This window comes from Ascaphus truei, chromosome 4, assembly GCF_040206685.1.
Source record: "Ascaphus truei isolate aAscTru1 chromosome 4, aAscTru1.hap1, whole genome shotgun sequence".
Classification (NCBI taxonomy): Eukaryota; Metazoa; Chordata; class Amphibia; order Anura; family Ascaphidae; genus Ascaphus; species Ascaphus truei.
This window is the reverse complement of record NC_134486.1, coordinates 339,163,722-339,189,010: the sequence shown is the minus strand read 5'-3', so window position 1 is coordinate 339,189,010 and position 25,289 is coordinate 339,163,722. Positions and strand designations below refer to the sequence as shown.

Sequence of the window (25,289 nt, the reverse complement as noted above, 5' to 3'; positions counted from 1 at the left end):
TAAAGGAGAGGTAGATACCCTACACTTTAGGGGAATTGAAGTAGTATCCAGAGATCCCAGGAGGGGTGATAGGGAGAATTGCCTGCTCCAAAGGGAACAATTCTGGATTTATACATTGGCAAGCAAGTCACCTGGTGGGTTAAATGAGCAGATAGAATTGGCCCCTTTTCTAAAATAAACTTCTAAAATAACTTCCAAATAACTTCAAAAGTGATATCATATTCACCTGGGTGGTATTAGACTAGTCACTAAGTTCATTATTACTCCAGGGGGTTAATGAAGTTATTTTCCTAGACTTTGTGCTAATATGGTTATTTTTGAAATGTATTCACCGAATGATAATATGGAACAGTTTTTGATATAAGGTTATTGAGTCCTGCGAGCATAGCTCTGACTCATCTAGTTATACAGTAGGCTGCGATGTATGTATAAACACATGTAATTTTTAACATCTCCTACTAAGGCTTTTATCACATTAGATAGTAACATATAATTATTTTTTATGGATTATATAAGTACTCAGTGTCTGATGAATGTAGATTTATGTCCATATGATTCTAATTCTAATATTTAAAAAAACTTTTTAATCTAGTTAAGGGGGGATTTATCTTTGTACCTTCTTAAGGGTACCCTGCGAGGTTTTACTCTGACATTCATAGGTTAATCAGGATAAGCAGCGATAATGTTGTTTATCTCTTATAATATATATATTATTTTATATATATTTTTTTTTAAGGTATGGACAATGATGTAATTGTAAGGAGTCTAGAGCTCTGAATATTTTTATGTTTACACATTAATTCATTATAAGTATGTTGCATCATGAGGAACAATAGACTAATTAATAGTCATTGCTTTGGTTTAAAGTATTTTAAATTGTTTTTATTATGTGTCATTTTTAAATCAATTATAGTTTTTTATTTTAAGTTTTATCATGTTATGTATTTGTGTGTGTATTATTTTGTAAGTGTCATGTATTTATTATCATTTTTCTAATTTACTTTTAGCATTTAGTTATATTGATTTTTCAATTAGTATGTGAGCAGTTGATTGGATGGTCTGATAGCCTGAAATAAGACATGGTTCCCTATTGGTTAATATAGGAACCAGGGGAGGTATATTAGTGCCTCTCTGAGTGTCTATGGCCAAGCCCTGATGAAGTCTCATGTGACACGAAACATGTTGGTGTTGTCATAACGCAGCGACGCACGTCCGTGACGACGATCAGTTTGTGTAGCTGGTGGAGCCCTACCTGCCACGAGGAGCACAAAGGGGAATTCTAGTGCCTACGGTCTGTTTTTTCTATAACATCCTGCATTCCTAGCACTTCTCCTTCCCTGTCACTATCTAGGGTTGTGCATTTGGGTGTTTACATCCATTAACCCTGTGTGGCTAGGGCTCGTGCATAATTTATTTGTGTCAATTTTGACAAGGTTATTATTATATTACTGTATTATGTGTATTTTTGTATGATGAATGATTTTTCATGATAAAAATATATGTATTAATTTTGGTTTCTTCTGGTTTCATTTTCATGCGCTCCTATTTTTGTTTTTTGTATCCCCAGGGAGCTTGCCTGGCAGTGTATGTGTCCCTGTAAAACAAATCCATCACATTAAACGCATCTGCGCTCGCTCCCTGACTCGCTCCCTGACTCTGCTGCCTGTACCACCATCCCCCTGTGGGAGCCAGGCTGGCAGCCACTGACTGCGTGACCTCTGCACCACATTTTTCTGCCCCTTTAATGATTAACCTAGCCTGGCCTTATTGAGAACCACTGCCTGCCCCCGCCACAACAGAAATCCCCCTTTCCCCAAAGGCTTGAAGTACAGCCAGCAAAACTGCAGTCAGACCCACAGCCCCTGCCACATTAACCTCCACAGGCCCCAACCCTTAATGGGCCTGCACATAACCCCCCCTCCCCCCCCCCAGGGCCCACCACACAGGGGCCCCTGGCAACTGTGATGTCATAGCCTGCTCCCTATGTCCCCCACCTGACCTGAAAACCCCCCAGAGCATGAGCCCACACTACCGTGGGTATAAGCACCCGGGGCCCAGACCCCCCAACCCCCACTTCGTGGACCAGCGACAGTCCCAGGGGAAGCCTTTGGGGAGCTGGGGGAGACAAGGGGCACAAAGCCATCGTCTGACCACCAGCCATTCTCTGACCAGACACACTCCTCCTGGGGGCTATTGGACGTCTCCTGCCACTTGCCGGCATCCTCCAAATAGCTCTCCTTCCAGCTATTGTCACCATGACCCGTGAAATCGGGCGGTGTCACTCAAGGCCTATCCAGCCTCTCCACCTTCAACTCTTCTTCGGACAGGCGCACAGGAGACTCCTCTAGCCATCCAGACTGCCGCACTGTCTGCCGTGTCTGCCCACCGCCTGCACCATTTGCAGACTGCCACAATGGCTGAGCCCCACTGCGGCACCGTGACCCACACCTCGGCCGGTGTCACGTGAGGCCCATCTAGCCTTTCTCCTCTGATTTTCCTTCCGACAGGCATGCAGGAGGCTCACCCAGACATCCAGACTGTCGCACTGTGCACCATTCCTCCCCACTGCCTATGCCCTCTACTGGCAGCTGCCACACATGTCTGGGCCCAGCTGCCACTTCTGCCACCGGCAAACTGGTGATTGTTCCCCCTATGAAGCCACAGGATGATTTTTAGAAGCCATCATGAGCACTGAGCCATAATCCCCAGAATAAGCATTAACTCCACGTATCTACCATGGGGAATCTGGGAAGCAACTCACAGAGATTCCCTATAACTCCTCCCAACGCCCCTCCCCATCCCTCTAGTGGTGGGGGTCAAGAGGGAGCCCCTTAGTAGGGGGATGGAAAATGGAGTCTGTAGCTAGGGGAGGTATGCCAGGGGAGGTACGCAGGAGCCTATGTCCTCTACCCTAGGTCCCTGCACCTCCCATGCTGTCACCACCGGCAACTACCTAATTCCCCCCTTCATCTAAGTGACAACTCAGATTTCCCTTTTTCACAAGTTGTGAGTAGCGGGGGTGGGTGAAGGGGGTATTAGCCCCAAGGATGGGTGTTTAGGCCTACCGGGTGGGTCGCTGGAGGGGTTAACCCCTTCATTATCTTAGTGGTATTAAGGTAATGTAGGGGTTAAGTCCAACCGCAAATTAATTTTTCATTTATCGGATTCATGCCGGGGGTCTCCGGTGCTGATATTAATGGATATCAGCGCCGAAGTCTCCCGGCATCGATCCAATGCAGGAAACATGCATTTTATTTTCTAAGTGCCGTCTCGCCGCTCATCGCAGCTTCTCCCCACCTTTTTGACAACTTTTTGTGGCGGGATGATTCGGAGAAGAAATCTCAATTATAAAGTGGCGATCAGCCGCTAAGCTGATCGGGGCTTATAGAATTGAGCGTGTTTGAAAAACTGGCGATCAGTGCCAAAAAGTGGCTTATCGCAGCGCGTCTGCCGTTTTTTTGGGGGGCAAAAAAAAACAGCGAATTTCGCTCTTATCGCCAGCTTATCGGGGCTTACTTAATCGCAGTAGGCTTTTTTGGCGAGAACCTGGCGATAAGTGGCTTATCCCTGCTTACTGCATGAGGCCCTTGGTGTTACTCCAGATCCTGAAAAAGGGCTTTTGTTGGAGTACAGGGAGAGAGAGGAGAGGGAAATAATGCAGGGAAAGATCCCAAAGCTATTCATATCATGCCAAACTATGGCGCTACTCCCACCCAGGCACTCCTGCTAAGGAATAACACCAAATGTAGCTATGATTTAAATAACGTAAATGAAGTCCCCATGTTAACTTTGAAGGGCTTTAGTCAATAGGAAATAATATGATAATGCCTCATTTGCATCTCATTATGACTAATGTCCGTTATAGTTAACGCTAAGCTCTTTATAGGAGAAAACATGGCTTATTTTCCTTAGTGGATACCGTGTTGCTTATAATGTGATATTAACTTAGATTAACACCACGTTAAGTTGCCTAATGGAGTACATCTAGACTAAAGAACACAAATACCCCTTTTACACATGTATTTGAGCCGTAACGTTATTTTACCCTAAACTGAGTGGCAGGATTGCTTGTTTGTATAATGTCTTAATAAATGTTGTTTGTTTATTTTTTTTGCAAAGTGATTGGTGTGCCCATTGTATGTTTACCAGACAGGGGGTGCGCTGCCAATATATAAAGAAGCACTCATGTACTCTCAGGTATTTTCCATTTTTATTTAAAGATGTGCAGTACCGTACATAGTTTGAATTGAAATCAAACCACCTTAACCCAAAACTCAGAGCTTGCCAGTCTTATTTCTGAAATATTTATATTTATTCATTTTAATTTATTTTTAGAGTGGCCTGAGCTATTTCCTGTTAGAACCAGATGGGGGTTGGGGGGGAGAGAAAAAGAAAGGCAGCTTAAGCAGAAACATGGCGTAGACAGAAGATCCTCACTCAAAATATAAGTCCCTATATGAAAGCACAACATTCAAATTCCTATCAGAGAGATTAGGAGTTTCTAACAAATAAATAATATTGAAATGCACTGGAATCAGGGAATTATTATGAAGAAATTATGCTGCTGCTCGACCAGTACAGTAGGTAGACTTGGTGCAGAGGCAATGCAAAAAAGGGATACAAACACATACAGGAACTTTCTGTGAGGAGCTAATGCAGACCAGACACTGTTTTACCTCATGGGAACCAAACACAGCAGGACTGCTTCACTGGAAGGCCATGTGACCATCCTCTGATGAGATCATGCCTAAGCACACTGCCCCAATAGAATGTAACCCTTGGTTTCCCATGTGAACTAGTGGAGGGAGGAGGTACGGCCGCCTGGTCATGCTGCACCAGCCTTAGTACAGGTGCCTCCTATCAGCGTTTATTTATATGTTAGTATATCATACTTTGGCAGTTGGAAGACTATAAAATGTATTATTATATGACTTTTGTTTTTTCTTAAAGGGGTTTGTTATCCATTATTTAATGATAGTTATGACATGTTATGTGAGCAGTTATGTGCACATCTGGTTAAAAAGATAGTAGAAACATTAATTAGTGTTAAAAGAATATAATATCCTTATTGCAACATATGTTTTTTTCTAGGGAATGCTTAAAGTGTTGCTTGGTTTATTAGTCTTGGCAAGCAGGTCCTGCAGAACTATCCAAGATCAGCAGTATGTTATCGTACCTCAGGGATGAACAACTCCAAGCCTGGAAAGCTTCAAGAAGGCCAGGTTTAGATAGCTTAACATAACATCACACAACCACATTTCAGCTATTTCCAAGATTACCAATGTACTTCTTCATAACTGAGCTCCTAAAACGCTTGCCTAATTGTAAACTTAAGTCCTCTAAAAGAAAAAGTCCGTAAATCCTTCTAAGTATAATCCTTAATGGTAACTAAGTGGTGCTCACAAATGCATCCATAGAGTCTTCCACCATTATGATATTAACAGCTAGTAAAACATCCCTTTTATAAGTAGCGTCCAAAGTGGAAGACAAAGAATAAACTAGATGGCCACAAGCAAAGTAAAATAATCGACTCCTTTTGATGTGCCATAAAAATACAGATGGCCTGCTGGAGAAAGTTCTCCCTCCATACTATTTCAACCCATAATAAGTCACACAGAGATCAGGGTGATGATAAAATACTTTCCCTAATCTCATATCCACATTTAAAGATGTGTCCCAAATATACACGCAAAGTAATATAGAGAGGTACAGAGATGGCAAATATCACCTCGAAAAATAATCTCCCTTCACTTACTGTGAGGGCCCCATAGAAAGATGCATTCTCTCACACAGCTGCTATAGTAACATCATATCCTCATACAAAGATCCTAAGGCCCGTAATATAGTGGGCGCGCTTGCTGCCCCGTGCATGCGCGGCACTTATAGTTGGCTGTGGTTAGCCTGCCATTATATGCTAGGGCCGCACGCGCACACAGCAGTGTGTGTTAAGCCGGCTGATAGGGGGGAAGATTCAGAAAAGTATGTATTTGCGCCGCTACCGCCGCTGTAATGTGTGTGTGTGTGTGTGTGTGTGTGTGTGTGTGTGTGTGTGTGTGTGTGTGTGTGTGTGTGTGTGTGTGTGTGTGTGTGTGTGTGTGTGTGTGTGTGTGTGTGTGTTTATCAACGTTGCACAATAAAAATAATTTTTATTCATACTGTACAACATGTCTTTTTTTTATTTAAAAAATATTATTTAATAAATTATTAACTCATACAATCTATACTCACACATATACACACACAACCAGTTACCCAATGACACACACACAAACACGCATTACCTTCCAAGACTGTCGCTCACAGCAGCACAGACCCGTACACACAAAAAGTGTGTGGCACGTGCATGCGCGTTCGCACAAGCGCGTGTGCGCCCATTATATTACGGGCCTAAGTTTACTTTCACATGTTATCTTCTCTAGCCTCAGGAATCCAATTAGATTGCAAGCTTTTTGTAGCAGATGATTATTTATCCCCACCCTTCAGCAGAGAATTTTCTGAAACATTAGATTTTCACTCTTTTTTTGCGTTCTCTAATTATGGCAACTATATTGACACAATTAAAATAAATATACCAGTTATTTAACAGTTAATGTTTTATTTAGATACAGTAATATTGCCTACATAGTACAGTACTTCTACTTTCCTCCTTTTACATGATGAATCATGGATGAATGTTCTCTTGGAATACTACTCACTGCTTTTAGATGTTATTACTCAGAGTTATGCAATTAAAACCCAGTTCAGTAGAACCAAAGGAAATCAAGGACCCTAGAGTAAGCGATGGGGTGGGGTCCTTCACATTAGATCATAGAAATTGTGATAAGGTTTTTATTAGCTTGGCACATCAAGTCGCTTTTAAACCCAAACAAGGGAAAGGAAAATGTTGCATGTTTATTGTTCTATGAAAGGATTTGCATCATTTATTAATGTAACTGTTACCTTTTTACAAGTAATGCAAATAATTATTTGGATTTCTAAAAATATATGGGAATTGCTCAAGTATGTAATTGTAAAATGCACATGAAATATAGGATATTTATATATATATATGTGGCCAGGTCCCTCCTGGGTCCCCCTTCGTCCCCTTACCTTCCACTGCGGCTATGACCGGCAGCGGAGGCTGGGGAGAGTGTGGGCAGTGGCCGGGTGCCGCCGGAATGGCGAGTGCCGCACTGGAGCTCCGCAGGGAGCAAGTGCTCAGGGCACCGCCATCTTGCCCAGGTCGCAGATGTGCAGTGGTATGTCGCGCATGCGCAGCATGCCCCGACATGTGGCGTCCATTACAGAAGTGCGCACATACGCAGTAGGGCTACAGGAGCGGCGGCCATTAACTGGTAGCCCTCCGCAGGCACTACATATCCCAGCAGCCCCAGGGGCTGCTAGTCAGATGGGGAAATACAGTCAATAGGGCTGCAGCATTTCTCCTGCAACAACATTGATACATTTGGCGCGTCTGCACCATGAGCCAGTCGGAGCTGGAACGTGGAAGGGTGAGGGTGAATGTGCAGGGTGCCTGTGTGTTTACTCACCTTAAACTAAAAGTTTCATTTAGCCTGCTGCAACACATACACAGGGTCTCTATACCCAGACTGTAGCAATCTACTACAGATATGCTCATGCAGATATTGAATTGGGCAGTGCTAACCTCAGCCCATATGCTCACCATTGTATGAAGCATCATCATCCCAGCTACTATATGGATGATTAACTGTGTCATGGAACAAGAATCATATTTCTGTTTGACCCCCCTTGCAGCTTCTGCTTGTTAGCTCCTTAGTTTCAGCTGCATGTATTTGCACACACGCACACACGCATGCACACACACACACACACAGTGCCTATGTGATATATTACTATGTTGCCTTTTCTGCCTCTGAGCATGTAGCCAGTGAGTTGCTACAGCAACCCTGCGATCTGTTCTCAGAATGGGCTATTCTGCCCTCCGCCCTGTCTTGCTGACAGTTGGTCTGTCCCTAGACTATTCATGTTTCCCAGTTCCCCCTCACTTTCTTTTACTTCCTGACACTGGCTGAGTGAGTACCCCTTCTATGTTACACTCCTCCCGGCAAGGCCCAACCCTTTTCACCTGCCCTTAACTACAAGGCATCCACATAGAAGCACTCTACCAACACAACATCACATCCACATGTGCCTGCATATACTGCTCCTTTCCTAATAAAGTGAAGAAAATATTACGGGACTTGGTGTGCTTTGGAAAGAGGGCTGAGTTGAAGCTATCTGGGTCCATTCATACCGTAGACATGACCCTGGGTCCAGAATAAACTGTGTGGTTACTTCACATTCAGCATCAACAGCCTCACTAGGCATTACTGTGTTAATACATCATGTGTACACAGCTGATGATTGGTATATGACAATTATATTATGTATCATATCTAGTGTGTTTACTCCCCTTAAACTTATACAGGTCATATGCATATCGAGCTCTTATCACACACTGCGCTCTGCGTCTTCCTGACTGGGATTGATGTGAGTCGCATATGTTTAACCATTGATTATTCTATCTGTATCCTATTTAATAGTACTAACCAGTGACATTATACTATATTATCTGGTGTATTAATAGAGTACTATCTAACAGGTGACTTCATATTTGGTATTTCCCAGTCTGGGTTTTTCATGAACCACCCCCTAGGGGATTTTATTTAATTGTTGTTCTGTATTCATTTTAAGTTGTCGCGGTTACAGTAATAAAATGTCTTTATTTTGGTTTTGTGAGCTTTCACTCACTCTAGTGTGTCGGTAGGCAGGAGTAATTATACTCCACCTAGTGGGACAATTGACATCCCAGGCTACTACAGCTGTTTAATTTCTTTGAGTGCAGATATATGGGTTTCTTCGTGTTAACCTTGAGTTAACTTGTGGTGCTATGTATGTTCATTACCCATTGCACCCTAGTGCATACTTTTTCATTGTAATAGGTTGAGCGTTGAGTTATTTATTTTTTTGGTTATACCCCTGCACTAGCCCAGAGACACTCGATAGGCCCCAGCTAGGCACTAACTCCCCTGTAAGATTGTGGCTGCTACAGGGACAGGCCCCTTAGATAGGGACACTGCCCAATTAGCATCCTTAGTGTCAGAGACACAGCAGGATGCCTGTGATCTGGGACCAGACCACCACCGCTTACAGAGACTTTCAAGGTGGGACCCTCCAGCTAGATACCCCCCCAGTGGAGGTGGACGCCATCGCTGATGGCGAAGGCACTGGATCACATGTTCTATCATCAGCTGGTGGTACTTAGTGTTGGGGCACCCGGCAGGTATCACACCATTTACAAGTGCATCAACTATAATACTTATTGTGAGCAGCACGGTCACACACTTCCGGGGGGGTTGGCTACTGTGGACACCAGGTTGGGTAGGTGCCCATGGCACCTCAGTATATTGGGGACACTCTCACCGGGGTGCGGACTAAGTGGTTGGACAGTGGGATATGGTGTGTGTGTAAGTCCGTGCGAGGCCTGAGTTATATGTATTAGTTTGTTACCATTTGCATGTCATTAAACCTGTTATTATATATACTGTGTGTACTTATTGCATTGGGTCCTGTGAAGGGGCTATCCGGAGCTGTCAGGATCCCTCACAGGTGAAGACGCTGTCACCGGACGATCTAGGTACACCCAAGGCTCCAAGCAGCAGAGGTTCAGGCCTCCTGTGAGCGCAGGTAAAGCACCACATACACTCAGTAGCCGCCACATCTCCCATAGGGTGGGGAAAACAGCGCTACACACATATATATATATATATATATATTGTAAAAAGAACAAAAGAGCCCCCAAAAAAAGCACTCAAGTATGCCTCACATTACAAAACCACATTGTTTATTTGGAAAATGTCACAGAACATAAAGTAAAATTAAAAGCACAGAAAATAAAATACGGCATGGATCCCCTGAAAGGTGCAAACTTGATAGAAACCTCTAATCAGGGAGTAACCCTGAAAAACAATTCAGAAGTCTAATAGACGGATAGATACTGACAAAGTACCTGACAAGGTATATACCACGTAGCTTTTAACAGACACAACTCAATAGTTAAGTAAGGTGGCTGATACTGTGGGTAACAGAATAATGCTGTCTCCCTGGTTCTGGGGACAAGTGTGTAGCATAGCAATGTCAGCAAGTTAACAATGAAAACACATAGATACTCACAGAAAAGCACACCTTAGTCTGTTACAGCAATAAAAAGATACTTCACCTTATGTCAGGCACTCAGCAGAGTGTATAGAGGAATCAAGGAGCCAAGCTCAAAGCACATGAGGATGTCATGTGCTTTGAGCTTGGCTCCTTGATTTCATCTATACACTCTGCTGAGTGCCTGACATAAGGTGAAGTATCTTTTTATTGCTGTAACAGACTAAGGTGTGCTTTTCTGTGAGTATCTATGTGTTTTCATTGTTAACTTGCTGACATTGCTATGCTACACACTTGTCCCCAGAACCAGGGAGACAGCATTATTCTGTTACCCACAGTATCAGCCACCTTACTTAACTATTGAGTTGTGTCTGTTAAAAGCTACGTGGTATATACCTTGTCAGGTACTTTGTCAGTATCTATCCGTCTATTAGACTTCTGAATTGTTTTTCAGGGTTACTCCCTGATTAGAGGTTTCTATCAAGTTTGCACCTTTCAGGGGATCCATGCCGTATTTTATTTTCTGTGCTTTTAATTTTACTTTATGTTCTGTGACATTTTCCAAATAAACAATGTGGTTTTGTAATGTGAGGCATACTTGAGTGCTTTTTTTTGGGGCTCTTTTGTTCTTTTTACAATATTATACGCCCTTTTAGCACCACCGATAGATGATTACATCTTTATTTTCTTGTCGGGTTTGTAGTTGCCTTTATTTGTCATACGGATGCGGGGTCATTTCTTTCTCTCACAAAATATATATATATATATATGTCTGGATGCATTAAAAAAATACATTGGGAGTTATCTCGGATTTTATGATTTTCAAGTACAGTATGTCTTGGGTACAGAATATGCTAACAACATTATATATTACAGTTACAAACATGTTTGTAATACACTAATATCTGAGACCAAAAACACTATACAGGCATACCCCGCATTAACGTACACAATGGGACCGGAGCATGTATGTAAAGCGAAAATGTACTTAAAGTGAAGCACTACCTTTTTCCCACTTATCGATGCATGCACTGTACTGCAATCGTCATATACGTGCATAATTGATGTAAATAACGCATTTGTTACAGGCTCTATAGTCTTCCCGCTTGCGCACAGCTTCGGTACAGGTAGGGAGCTGGTATTGCTGTTCAGGACGTGCTGACAGGCGCATGCGCGAGCTGCCGTTTGCCTAATGAGCGATATGTACTTACTCGCGAGTGTACTTAAAGTGAGTGTCCTTAAACCGGGGTATTCCTGTATACTATGTGTTGCCAGGTCTCCCCTCTGGGCATCCCCCTTGGTTCCCCATGTTCCCCCTTACCTCCGATAGCGCTGCGGAGGTTGTGGGGACGTTTGGCAAGTGCCGGTAGGAGCAGGGAGGTTGTGGCATCGCTGTCGCACACATTGGGTGGGTTGACCGGTGTGGTTGGGTGCTCTGGGGCACCTCAGTACTTTCGGGGGATATCCCATCCGAGTGTGGACATTGTGTTGGAGGACACTGTGGGGTTACGGCCGTGCGTGACCTATTTGGTGTGGGTGTTATATTGTTGTTCCTTTTTCATATGCATGCAGTAAACTGTTATCTTTATCAGTGTGTATTATTGCATCGGGTCCTGTGATGGGGTTATCCAGCATAGTAAGTTCCCGCACAGGTTGAGCCGCGGTCACCAGTTGGATCATGTACATCCCAGGCTCCCAGCAGCAGAGGGTCAAGCCTCCTGTGAGCCACAGGTAAAGCACACACACTGAGTAGCCGACATATCTATCATAGGGTGGGGGAAACTGCGCTACATACATTTTAATTTAATGTAAAGTATGGACATGTCATACTTTTTATGATTTCATCAGCAGCAAAGGAAGTGTCTCTCTTTATAGTTAGGGCAGAAAATGATTAACAGGTCCCAGGATTCCAGTAAGGAAAAGGGCCCCGCGGGGACACAATAGAGTATGGTTCTTTTTGGGAAGGGGGAACGCTTCTTCCTCCACCAGGCCCAGGCCTCCTGACTAGACATACTTATGGAAACTGTTTACAGCAGTTGACAAACTTAGCAAAATTGGCCAATTTGTTAAAAAAACAAAACCCCAGTGTCGCTGATGTGAAGGTCACATTTCTCATGTGACATTTTTGGAAAAGTATGGGAAATATTTTTCTTTTACCTATGCAAAATATTTAGTATTTTGTTGAATTTCCAGAAATTTTGCAACCCATGCCCTGGACAGATTGCACATCTCTCGCACTAACTACCATAGGAGGCAGTAGATACAGTAGAAACATTTAAGAACAGATTGGACACCCTTTTGGAAAAGTAGATGGAATGAGGGAGCGGGATCACACACGTAGATAAAAAAGAAAGATGCAAATAGTACAGCACAATTGTGGACGTAGTGTCAAAAATAGACAATGTCTGATGGTATTATACTCACATACGTGTGAGCCAATATAGCATGTCACACTCAAAGGTGTAATGAAGCAAAGACTCTGTGTGGTGGACCCTCTGGATGTGGAAGATGGATATGGGTGTACTAGGACAGAAGGCGGAAAGACACCATAGCGTAGACTATATGTAATCAATTTAATAAAAAAGCACTTCACAAGTGCGCACTTACAGATTGAAGTATAAAAACAAGCATGTATGAATTAGCAGATGGAGTGAAGAGGTCCTCACCACTACGCGCTTGACGGAACCCGGAAGCCACGATTCCTGACGAAGCTATTGGAGATAGCGAAACACGTAGACTCGAGGCGACAGCGGAAGTGACACTGACGTGGACCGACGCCGAGTTTGGAGTTGGTGTTTCCTGCGGCCGCATTTGGAAATACCCCCTGCAAGGCGCTTCCGGGTTCCATCAAGCGCGGAGTGGTGAGGACGTCTTTGCTCCATCTGCTAATTCATACATGCTTTACCTCAGTAAAACGTTGATGACTTGCACCTTAAAAATAAAAAACATTTTGGGCTATAATACCACATTTTGTGACTAGCATAGTTTGATGATTGTACGCCTAACGGCCTTATGGTTTAGCTTTACTGATTAAATATGGTCACAAAGAGTCACTCAGGGATTCTTACCAGGATTATCCTCTCCAAGGCAGTGTTCTTACTACTCCTTCAAAAAAGGTGCTGACAATCATGCCTGTCTAGGAGTCATGGTGTAAAACGCAACACAATCTTTTCTTTGATAATATAAACACGTTTTAATGTCATATATTAAATTACATATCATTTGTAATTAACATATAAGGGCAAATTCTGTTTATTTTGGTATGTAATATATACATCCCCCACTTGCACTGAATTAGGCTACTTATTGCATACCACGTGAAAAGACCATTTTCCATATAGAGTTCATTTTTGTTTCATTACATGTGAAAAATGTAAAGAAGCAACCTGGGCGGCTCTTTTTTGTTGTTGTTTAATTACATTTTTGATATCTATTACCTGAACCCGTGGGTCCCCCTGACTGTTGGGAACCCTACAGTTCCGGAGATATTTGCGGCTTTCACCACTGGCTTGAATATTGGACTGGTGGACACAACACTGATGCCCCAGCAGCCGATAAAGAACCACGACATCGGGAGATGATGTCGCAGCTTTCTAGTGGTGACTGTGTATAGAACACATGCTCCTAAAAATAAAAGGAACCGGCACTTCAGAGGAAAGCTTGACAAATGTCAGTGTCTTTGACCAAAATGTTGATCTATGTGGATTAAAACCTCTTTTTTTTGTATGAAGACCTCTGGAGTGCCGGTTCCTTCTTGTTTTAGGAGGATGTGTCCTGTATTTTAGGTCTCCCCAGCGGGGGATGATCGCTGTGCACCTGAGGCAGTTGCATAAATCCAGTGAGTGCACCTAATTTCTTTCTTTCTTAGGCTGCGCTTATAGTGCCCGCGATGCGACGTCGCTCGAAAACAAATGCATTGTCGCCGTTGCAAGTGCTTATAGTAAGCGTGACGCGATGGAAGCGACGCTGGCGGAGCCAATTTTTGAAGTGGGTCAAACTTGATTTTTCAGAGGCTGTCGCCACATGTGACAGCCTCTAAACCAATCAAAGACCTGGTCGCCCGCGACGTCACCAGAAAGCGAATTACAACTTTCGCTAGTGGCGACGGGTGACGTCATCCAGCGCGTCGCCATCGCGGGCACTATACGCACGGCCTAATGGTGACAGTGGACATATTGATATTTTGGGGGGTGGGGGGGCACAAACTAGCAAATATTCCCCAGAGATTGGAGGCATAGTGGATAAACCAGGGGAACCAGAAAATATTTTATGAAACATTTGAGTGGTTTCTGACTAAAACTTTCAAAACTTTGCACAAGAAAGATATTGTTAACAAACGATGTGTGCTTAGAACTGGAAAATAATTATAGCCACAGCTTCCTACAGCTGCAGCGGCCGTTATTCAAACACTTTACACATTGGAATACCGATGTCATGACGCGGGATGTCTTCCAACCTTACCACCTTACCACGCGAGTGCAGAAAATTGCATTTTAGAGTTCTGGTTTTTAAACACCTGAAATTGACACCGTAGCACAGTAGCACAGTACTGTACACATTGCAATTCATTCATTTCATTGCACCCAAAGAAGCCATGAAATTCAACAAAGCAATCGCGATAAGCGCGGGTGCTTGGGACGACTGACCGCGTTCATGCTGGGTGGAGTACAGCAGAGCACACAAAATCAGCGCCGTGATTAGTTTGAATAACAGCCGCTGCAGCTGTATGTAGTGCGCTCAACAACATCCCAAACTGCAGTAGCAAAAAAACTCTGCTACAGTATAAACAGGATTGCAGGATAGCGGGGGTATATAGAGCACAACATCTACGTTTCAAACTTCAAGATATATGATCAGATTAATTTTTTTGCAAAGGTTGTTAGAGGCTAGAAATGGTACTCCATATAAATATACAGTGTTGCACGTTCATTTTCAGCGTTGGTTGCCAAGAATATATAGTCAACATGCACTTAGAGTGTAAGCTCTTCGCAGCAGGGACTCCCTTTCCAAAATGTTACTGTTATGTCTGAAGTACTTCTCCCCTTTATGTGTTATTTATATTATTTGTTATTTATATGATTGTCATGTGTATTACTGCTGTGAAGCGCTATATACATTAATGGCGCTATATCAATAAAGACATACAGGCATACCCCGGTTTAAGGACACTCACTTTAAGTACACTCGCGAGTAAGGACATATCGCCCAATAGGCAAATGGCAGCTCACGCATGCGCCTGTCAGCACGTCCTGAACAGCAATACTGTCTCCCTACCTGTACTGAAGCTGTGCGCAAGTGGGGAGACTATAGAGCCTGTTACAAATGCATTATTTACATCAGTTATGCACGTATATGACGATTGCAGAACAGAACATGCATCGATTAGTGGGGAAAAGGTAGTGCTTCACTTTAAGTACATTTTCGCTTTACATACATGCTCTGGAACCATTGCGTACGTTAATGCGGGGTATGCCTGTACATACATACTTAGGCTGTAATATTCTAAAACATGTTCATGTAATTGTTTTCATAGTTAGTGGCCACTAGAGGGCATTACTGTATCTTTAAATATATTTTTTCTTATTATTAGTGATGCGATATTTCAACAGAATCATTTCCTAATAATGAAATTATATGTAAAAATGTAACTTGATTTTCCTCTAGTCTTTTATAAGGACAGTGAAGGTCAAGTGTTTATATCGAGCGTGGAAAAAAACAGTATGAAGCAATAAAGATATTTTAAGTTATAGGTTTTAAAGGAGCAATCCAAAATGGCAATATTTTTTTTAAATATATAGGGGCCTATTCTATAAGCCTCGATAAGACCCTTATCGAGTCCTTTTTGCCCCAAATGCCTACTGCTATTCTGTAAGCCACGATAAGTGGGCGATAAAGGCATAAATCGCTAATTTTTTCATCCATCTAAAACAGATCGCGGGTGAGCGGTGAAAAGCCACTTATCGGCACGTTCTGAATCTCGTGCAATTCTAGTAGCCTCGATTAGTTTATCGAGGCTAATCGAGTCTCTAGAATGGCTAGTTTCTCCCAAAATCCGTGGCGTGATCCTGGGGAGAACCTGTTGAGAAGGCGGCGAGAGAGGACAGAAAAAAATGCATTTTTCCTGTATTGGATTGATGTTGGGGGTCTCCGGAGCTGATACCCATTAATATCAGCACCGGAGACCCCGGCATGAATCCCATGCAATAAAAATGTATTTACCGGCAACTTCATTACCTTAGCGGCTGACCGCTAATGCAATGAAGGGGTTAATTACCAGTGCCATGCTTATTGTGGGTAGCGGGGTTGGTGAAGGTGGTATTTGGTCCTTCGTGGGTGTTTAGGCCCTGCAGAGGGGGTGTGGGTGGAGTTAACCCCTTCATTACCTTAGCGGCTAATATCGCTAAGGTAATGAAGGGGTTAACCCCTCCCGCTACCACCAGGTAGGCCTAAACATCCATCCTTGGGGCTACTACCCCCTTCACCCAATTCCTCTACCCACAATAAAAAAAAATACACACAACAACCCTACTACCCGCCTCCTCTACCCCCAATAACCCCCCACAACACATACTGTACAGTACAGTCATGAGCAAACTAACTATTATCCACATATGGATAACATTAGCCAGCCAGCATCAATAAAATAAATAAAACGTTCTACTTACCCCTGCCATCATGAAGGGCGTCCTCGTCAGCATACTCTATGTCCTCCGTTGCAGCACAAAAAGAAGCAACAGGACTGGCGCCTATAACAGTATAATATAACAGCAATCACACTACAGATATCCATAAAGGAATACAGCAGGTTGAGAATGCCCCCAGGTGGTAGGTTATAGGAGTGCACTATATCAGTAACATAAACTACACCATAACAGACAATCACCATAATAAGAGCTTTAGTATTAAAATAGCACAAAAGCATCCCACTCAACCTTCATTAGAAAAATAGTCTTCTTTTTTTCCTTGCAGATACTTGTAGAACGGGATGAGGGAGCGGGATGCGTTATATGCAAAAAACAGTAGAATACAAAATATAGTGTCGTATAGAGTAGTAATGCTAATTGCTGGTAAAGAGATCTCTCTTCTAATCTCCAATAATTATACTCACATACATACAGTATGCGTATAACAAGCATGTCACACTCTAAGACAGCGGTGTGCAATCTGGGGGTATGAGATTTTGGGGGGGGCGCTGGTGGTGGCAGAGGTCCCGCGCTCTTCCCAAGGCATTTAAATTAAATGCCGGGGGACTGCACGATGCCTCTACAACCTCTAATTACTGAGGTTAAGTGGGCTTCGGGACGCGTGACCATGGCAACGCAGCGTCAAAAGATGCCGCGGGGTCATGTGATGTCACGGTTGACTTGGTAACGTGACGTCACATGACCCTGCGGCGTCATTTGATGCCGCGCAAGGTAAGGGGGGGGGCGCAGGAATGGAGGGAGCAAAGCAGGGGGGACGCAGCAAAATAAATTTGCGCACCCCTGCTCTAAGATACAGGTGTGTAGATTGAATCGAGTCTTATCTAGGGTGACATCAAAGATAGAGCGCTGTGTGGGTATACTTAAAATAGAAGAGAGGGAGAAACCTTAGTGCAGACTGTACATAATTTAATGAAATAGTTTAAATAAACCTCCAAAATTCGCACTTACAATTAGTGCAATAAATCAGGGCACATACGATACAATATTGAAGCGACGGTGATGTCACCGCCCCTCTCGTGTGGGTCAGATGAACGCCGATGCCGGGCTGGTGTTGCTTCCTATAGCGGCCGTTTGGAAACAACAACTCTGCTCCGCGGAGTTCTCTCTGCTCTGACCGGGTGGTGACGACCTCCACTCTCCTCCTGGATGTAAAAAGCAGAAAAAATGGGAAGGGAGAAATAGGGGGGGTTGCAGATAAGTTAATAATGGTATAGAAATGATGCTGTGTACAATGTATGGGATTAAACGTGATATATCTACAGTAGTGATTAGTACTGCCTGGAGGTGGTCAGGCGGAGAACTAGATCTGATGTATGTATCTTTATTTATATAGCGCCGTCCATGTCCATAGCGCTTTACAGCAGCAACGCATGTGACATAATAGGAATAAGCTCTTCATACATAAGGAAAAGGAGTCCCTGCCCCAAAGAGTTTACAATCTGACGAAGAATTCTATCATTTCTATAGAGCTATGTAGGGCGACGTTATAATGTCCAATTAAAAGAAGATTTGTCAAAGTGACATTAATGATTTGTCAAAAGCAGGGGCCCCAACATAACTACATCATAGGCTCCAGGTTGCTTGGAACTTTGTGCATTGTTAAGGAAGCTAGTCATTTTCTCCCTCTTCATCACTCATCATAGTCATTTCTCAATCATTGCAATGTGGGGGGCTGGCGTCTTCCAGGCAGCTGTTATGCAGCATCTCGTTGTTGAAAAAAAAAAGTGGGTAATCAGTTTATTTTCAGCTTTTGAGGTATTAGGTATGGGTCTACTCAGTAACGCTGCCCACGGATCTGGGATAAGAGATAGCCAGAACATATTATTCATGAGACAGTATACCTCCCTCCAGAGTTTAGTCATTGTGGGACATTGCCAATAGATGTGTAACATAGGTCTCGTCTGACCACATTCTCTGAACCTATTAGATGAAACATTGCTATGCATTCTATTCAAATGCTCTGGAGTAATGTACCATCTGTATGTCAATTTATATCCATTTTCTTTATTATAAGTATTGATTGAAATTTTTGAAATTGCTCCCATATATGATCTAAAAACATACTGGACACCTAACAAGCTCCCATATATGATCCCAATCTTCTCGATCTAGTGATTCTCTTAGGTCAGCTTCCCATTGACCAATATGTCTATATTTGATACCTGATTGGTATCTATTATATTTTGACAAAACTTAACTAGCATATGAAAGGACCTGGGTTCGATTCCTGTATGATATGGAATAATTTATAAATGATTAAAACATTAAAATAATAATTTAGAAATTATTATTTTATTTGTATTATATTGTATAATTTATAAATAAATAATATATATATTTTATATATATATATATATATATATATATATATATATATATATATATATATATGTATGTAGCGCAGTTTCCCCCACCCTATGTGAGATATGGCGGCTACTGAGTGTGTGGTGAGGTACCTGTGACTCAAAGGAGGCCTGAACCTCCACTGCTGGGAGCCTGGGGTGTACCTGATCCATCTGGTGACAGCGCCTCCACCTGTGTGGGATCCTAACTATGTTGGATAACCCCGTCACAGGACCCAATGCAATAACACACACAATGATATAGATAACAGTTTACTGCATGCATATGAAAAATGAACAATAATGAAACACTCACACCAACTAGGCCACGCACAGCCGTAACCCCACAGTGTCCTCCAACAGTGTCCACACCTGTATGGGATATTTCCTCGAAGTACTGAGGTGCCCTTGGCACCCAACCACTCTAGTGTCCACAAGAGTCAATCCATCCAGTGTGTGTGACAGCGCTGCCCACAACTAAAGTGTGATTTGTTGGTGCACTTGGAGATACCTGCCAGGTCATCCGGTCCCAGGCTGTTGTCGTCAGCGAAGAGTCCGCCTCCACGTGGGGTGGTATCCAGCTTGAGGGTCCAAACGTGAAGATAATCTCTGTGCCTTGCGGTGGTGGTCTTGTCCCAGACCACAAGCCGCAACAGCTGTGTGGCGTCCTTCTGTGTCCCTGACACTATAGTTGCTAAATGAGGCAGTGTCCCTGTCTAAGGGCCTGTCCCTGTAGCAGCCACAAATGTTCCAGGGGAGTTGGGGCCTAGCTGGGCGCTATAGGGGTCTCTGGCCTAGTGCAGAGGCTACAGAATCCCTGCACCCACACCCCACCCTTTCCTTGTCCCAGCTCCGACATACTCGTGGCACCAAATGAATCAATCCTAGTGTCAGTGGATTGCTGCAGCCCTATTGGCTGTTCTTTTTCACATGTAGCCATCTCCCAGAGCATGTTGGGGCATGTAGTACCCCCACGGAGCGTGTCTGTAATGGCCGCCGCTATACCATGTCCTGCGCATGCGCAGGGTATACCAAGATGGCCGCCGGACCTAACAGGGCACTGCGCATGCGCAACTCCCTATCGCGCATGCGCATAACAAAGATGGCGGAGCTCCACCGACCGGATCGCCAGCACGCCTGCCACTGCTCTCCCCCCCGCACAACGCCAACACCTGCTCCTGCTTCCGCTGCCAAGCGCAGCTGAGTCGGGAGGTAAGGGGACAGAAGGGAGACCCAGGGTGACCTGGTCACATATATGTGTGTGTGTGTGTTTTGTAAATGTGATCAAGGAAGGATTGAAGGGTGTGATAAAATGTAACTTGAATATCAAAAAAGTGGTAACAACGTGATAACTTAAAAACAAACTGAAATAGCAAACATAAATCAGATGGTGCAAGGGAATTACATCAATTAGGTGTGATAAGGTTTTCCTTGTGTAACCAGGTCCCCTCCGGTTCCCCGCGCTCTCGCTCCCCTTTCTTACCCTCGTTGCAGTGGGGGTGGTGCAGGCAGGGCGACGGGCTCGCCGGCGGCTACAGTATCAAGGCGCCGCCATCTTATTTTTAGCTCGCACCTGCCAGACCGGGGCAGGAATTGCGGAGGCCTCCAGTCAGCTCGCGCATGCGCAGAGCACCCGCGGCAGCCATTAGAGTCGCACATGCGCAATGTCCTATGCGCATGAGGCTGCAAGTTGCAGACACACCTACAACTCCCATGTTGCATTGGCTGCAATATTCTCCTGGAAGAGGATATAGATATATGGCATGCTGGGACAGGAAAGGGAGAGTCAAGACCTGGACCTTCATGGTGTAGCTAGTGTCCACGGAGCTGTGTTCCAGGGACTAGGCCAGAAGTTACCCCTAAGGGCCCAGTTAATCCCCTTTGACACAGTAGAGGAACTTATTGTAATTGCTATAGGGAAAGCCTTAAGATAGGGACCTTTCCACTTTAGCAGTTGTGTGAGAGGTGCTGCAGGACACTGGCTGAAGGAGAGTACAGCTTGCTATCTGAGAGCAGATCATGACTCCATATCAGAGAATGCTTGTAAGGTGCCATCTGGCTGGTGGCTCCTTCAGAGAAGTCAGCCTGATTATATTTTGTATATACGTATTGTTCCTGGCCACCTTGAGTTGTAGTTGCTGAGCCTTCCTTGTTCGTGAGCCTTCCCTGTTCCTGGCCACCTTGGGTTCTAGTTGCTGAGCCTTCCTTGTTCGTGAGCCTTCCCTCTTCCTGGCCACCTTGGGTTCTAGTTGCTGAGCCTTCCTTGTTCGTGAGCCTTCCCTCTTCCTGGCCACCTTGGGTTCTAGGTGCTGAGCCTTCCTTGTACGTGAGACTTCCGTGTTCCTGAGCCTTCCCTGTGACTTGCTTATCCCTGCAGCGTCCCTGTTCTGGAGGCTAGCCTGAGCCTGTTCATTTGGAATCCCTGTTGCTGACCCCGGATCATGACCCTGACCTCACTGCCTGCCACTGCCGTGACCCTCTGCCTGTTGCCTGGACTTTGCACCACTACCGCCAGACCTGACCTCCTGCCTGCTTACTGACTATGGATACTCTAACAGGACTCTGTCCCTGGGCTCTGGTTGGTTAATTTGCATCCCTACAGATGCAGCCACCAGTATTAGATCAATTGCCTTGGAAAATCTGGGGTAATCTCACAGTTAATGCCTCAACATGCTCAACATTTTTGTGAGATTCCTAATGGCCCATCGGATTAACACAGCGGGGGGGAGGGGTCCCTGTAGTCCCATTCAAACTGAATGGGACTGCAGGGACCCCTGCAGTGTTAAACCGATGGGCAATTAGGAATCTCACAGAAATGTTGAGGCCTGTTGAGGCATTTACTGTGAGATACCTTAGTTTTTACCCAGGCAAGTGATCTAATACTGGTGGCTGCATCTGTACCTCAGCCCTGCGAGTCCGCTTCCTTATCGGAGTCGAGTACCATCACAGCCTTCTGGGATCTTCCCTCTCTATATATACACCTCATGATATCACTGTCTCCAGGCAGAAAGGTGTGTTACTTCTGCGTGGGCCCACACAGTTAACCCCTTAAAGTCATGGTAATTTGAAATGGTGGTTACATAAATATTTATGAATGTATTATGACGTGTGCTATTTTAGGTGCAATTGAGAAGCAGTTTAAATACAGTACGGCCAATTTCAAGAACGTCAAAGACACTATTAATGGACTAAAAAAAAGGAAAATTGGAGCGCAACTGGAGCACAAATCTAGCGGCTCAAAGAAAATGCTACCAGGAACAACACCACGGCAGAACACCAAAGATAAAAAAGGGAAACATTTCTCATCACTCTAGTGTAAAAAGAAAAACTTCTCTATATTACTAAAATCTGAAACACAGAGCAACAAACAGATCAATACGTTTCTCCCTACACAGAGGGCTTTCTCAAGGGCAGTAATACATATGTAGCACGGCTGGTCCAGACTGCCCTTCTACCCCTGTCATGTAAGCCCTTAGGAGCTTTAGGCTGTGACAGGTTATCCTGCGGGTATTGACCCCCTCATGCTGACTGTCGGAAGAGGTGGTGCCACAAGAGTCTGTGTATAGCCAATCATGGTACAGATCTTGTGCCCTCCCTTTTTGGAGTCTGAGAGAGGAAGTGCCAAATTATAGTTAGTCCAGGTCTCCCCCTCCTAGGGGTGAGACGTGTGAGTTCTGCTCCCACCCTCTTGGGTGAGAATGTAGAAAGATCAGAGGCCTACATGCCAAGAGAGCCAAGCACCATCCAGAGGTCTGGAATCCTCTGTGACCCATCTGCATCCGCTGTGTGTGTACCATCTACAGTGTGCAAATAAAGCCCCTTTGTTTTATATACCTCTGCCTTAGTCTACAGTCTATTGGGCAGGGGTGTGAAAGAAGTCTAATTTGGTGGGGACTGTCTCTGGGAATCCTGGAGCCCACTGAAGCTGGAGGCGCTGACACTATGAGCAAAGTCTGAATTCACCAAAAGCCTGTCCTGTTCCCCACCCCATCGCGGACCACTCAGCTCTCCTGGACCCTCACAAGTATGACCGCACCACAACAGCAGTAACCAGTACTGACATCTCTCAGCGTGGGGGGGGGGGAGGGGATACTGTGTTACACATAAAACAATTCTCGCTTCCTTAAATACATCACATGGAAGTTAAATAATTAAGAAGAGATTTTCTTAACCCTTTGACCCCACCATACAATTTGCACTCCCATCATATATTGAAGAATGATCACCACATCCACAAATTACAACTAGGATTGTAGCTCAAAATCTTTATTTAAACCACGCGGGTCCAGAGTTTTTAACATTACACTTCAAAAGAATTCCCTTTGTAATAATCTATTACCTCCTCTTGGCCCACATTGAACTTCTTCAAATACTATAAATCCAAAGCAATCACCTTGTCCATTATGTCCATCTTGTTTATTTCATACTTGGGCTGCTGTAATATAAATTACATTTCTTTTATTGCCTGGACTTGTTCATAAATCCGTTGTCTACACATACAGTATGTATTGTCATTGTGTTCATTCATTTTTACAAGAAAAAGTGGGAGTTGGGGCTCTGTCATCCACTCCTGAATGAACAAAGACGTTCTCTGTAAAGCCTAAGTTTCAAGTGTTGTTGTTGTAAACAATGCAAATTACTGGTGAAGGGAAATTAACTTCATGACTCCAGCAAAACAAAACATTTTAGAATTAAATCTTTTTTTGAATTGTTCATCTAAATAAGTTGTACTGTAAATATACTGTATATATGTAAAGGTGGCATGAGGTATATACAAAGGATAACATGTATGTTTAAACAACGGATTTGCAATATGCTAAAAAAACTCGGGACCGGCATTGTTTACAGTAAATAAAGCAGTTGAGCTACAATCCTATTTTCAATTTGTCGAGTTGGTATACTTACTGTATTTACCTTAAATGTATGAAGGGAGTGAAGATTGTAAAGTTTTTTTTCTATGTTTTCTTCTCTGGTGGGGTGAAAGTTTGAACAAAATCTATTTTTAATTGTTTACTTCCATGTGATGTATATAAGGAAGTGGAAATTGATGAAAAAAAGGACATTTTTATGAAATACTGTTTATTTTTTAATTATGTTAGGGGTGCTAGTCAGTAGAGTTCATGTGGAGTTTTTTAGCTGTAATATTGTTGTTGATTTCATGCAATCCACTACTGATGCCACTCTTTTAATCCTTGTTCATATAGAAACCATATCTAGTGACAAAGAACATCACTATTGGATAATTATTGGATAATTAAGATAAGAACTGCCTTTTCTGTTTCTCTTTGCTTGTACCTTTTGCACGCATAAACGTTAATTAGATAGAACACAAGCATATTTTATGTGTTCCTGGTAAAAAAAAAATTACAAATACATTTAAAAAATTCCAGTAGACATAGGGGCCGATTCCCTAAGCTACGTTAAGTAGCGCTAAAATGGGTTATATCGCTCGGCCGCAAAAGGCTGAAGTCATAAGCGCTATTCACTAAGGCTGTTTGGCGCGTTTACGGCCTGCCTTGCCCAAAAGGGCCATAGCGCGCGATCACCTTCTTCCTCCCCTGATATCGTGCTAAAAGTTATTTAGCACGATAACTATTATAAACAAAGCAGCCTGTAAGACCTGCATGAAGATGCTGCGTCTCAATGCACGGCTCTTACAGGCGATCGTGCTGTACAATTATGATTTTTAATACTAGTGTACATGAGCAGGGGGTCTCCTGAGCTGAACCGCATTGGTTTCAGGTCTGAGGACCCCCTACTTCAGGAGATAAAGGCCCCATTATGCGGTGCCGGTATCCCCTGCAGAATTTAAATGTCCCTGTCACGTGACACGGGAGCTTTAAAGTGTAGGGGATACCGGCACCCCATAAAGGGGCCTGTATCTCCTGAAGTAGGGGGTCCTCGGACCTGAAACCAATGCGGTTCAGCTCAAGAGACCCCCTGCACATCTACACGAAGGCGGCGTCACATGGTATTTCAGCCAATCAGATCGTGGGAACCAATTCCACACTCTGGCTGAAGTACCATGTGACGCCGGCCATCTTGGATTTAGTGAAGTCATCTTAAAGGCAAATGAAGCACAGCCATT

The 25,289-nt window shown here is 43.8% G+C and overlaps 1 protein-coding gene across 2 annotated transcripts in view; it reads right to left on the bottom strand.

Moving 5' to 3' along the window:
• Positions 1 to 25,289, bottom strand: part of LOC142493689 (uncharacterized) — a 139,668-nt gene that overhangs the window by 93,807 nt on the left and 20,572 nt on the right. The window lies entirely within an intron of this gene.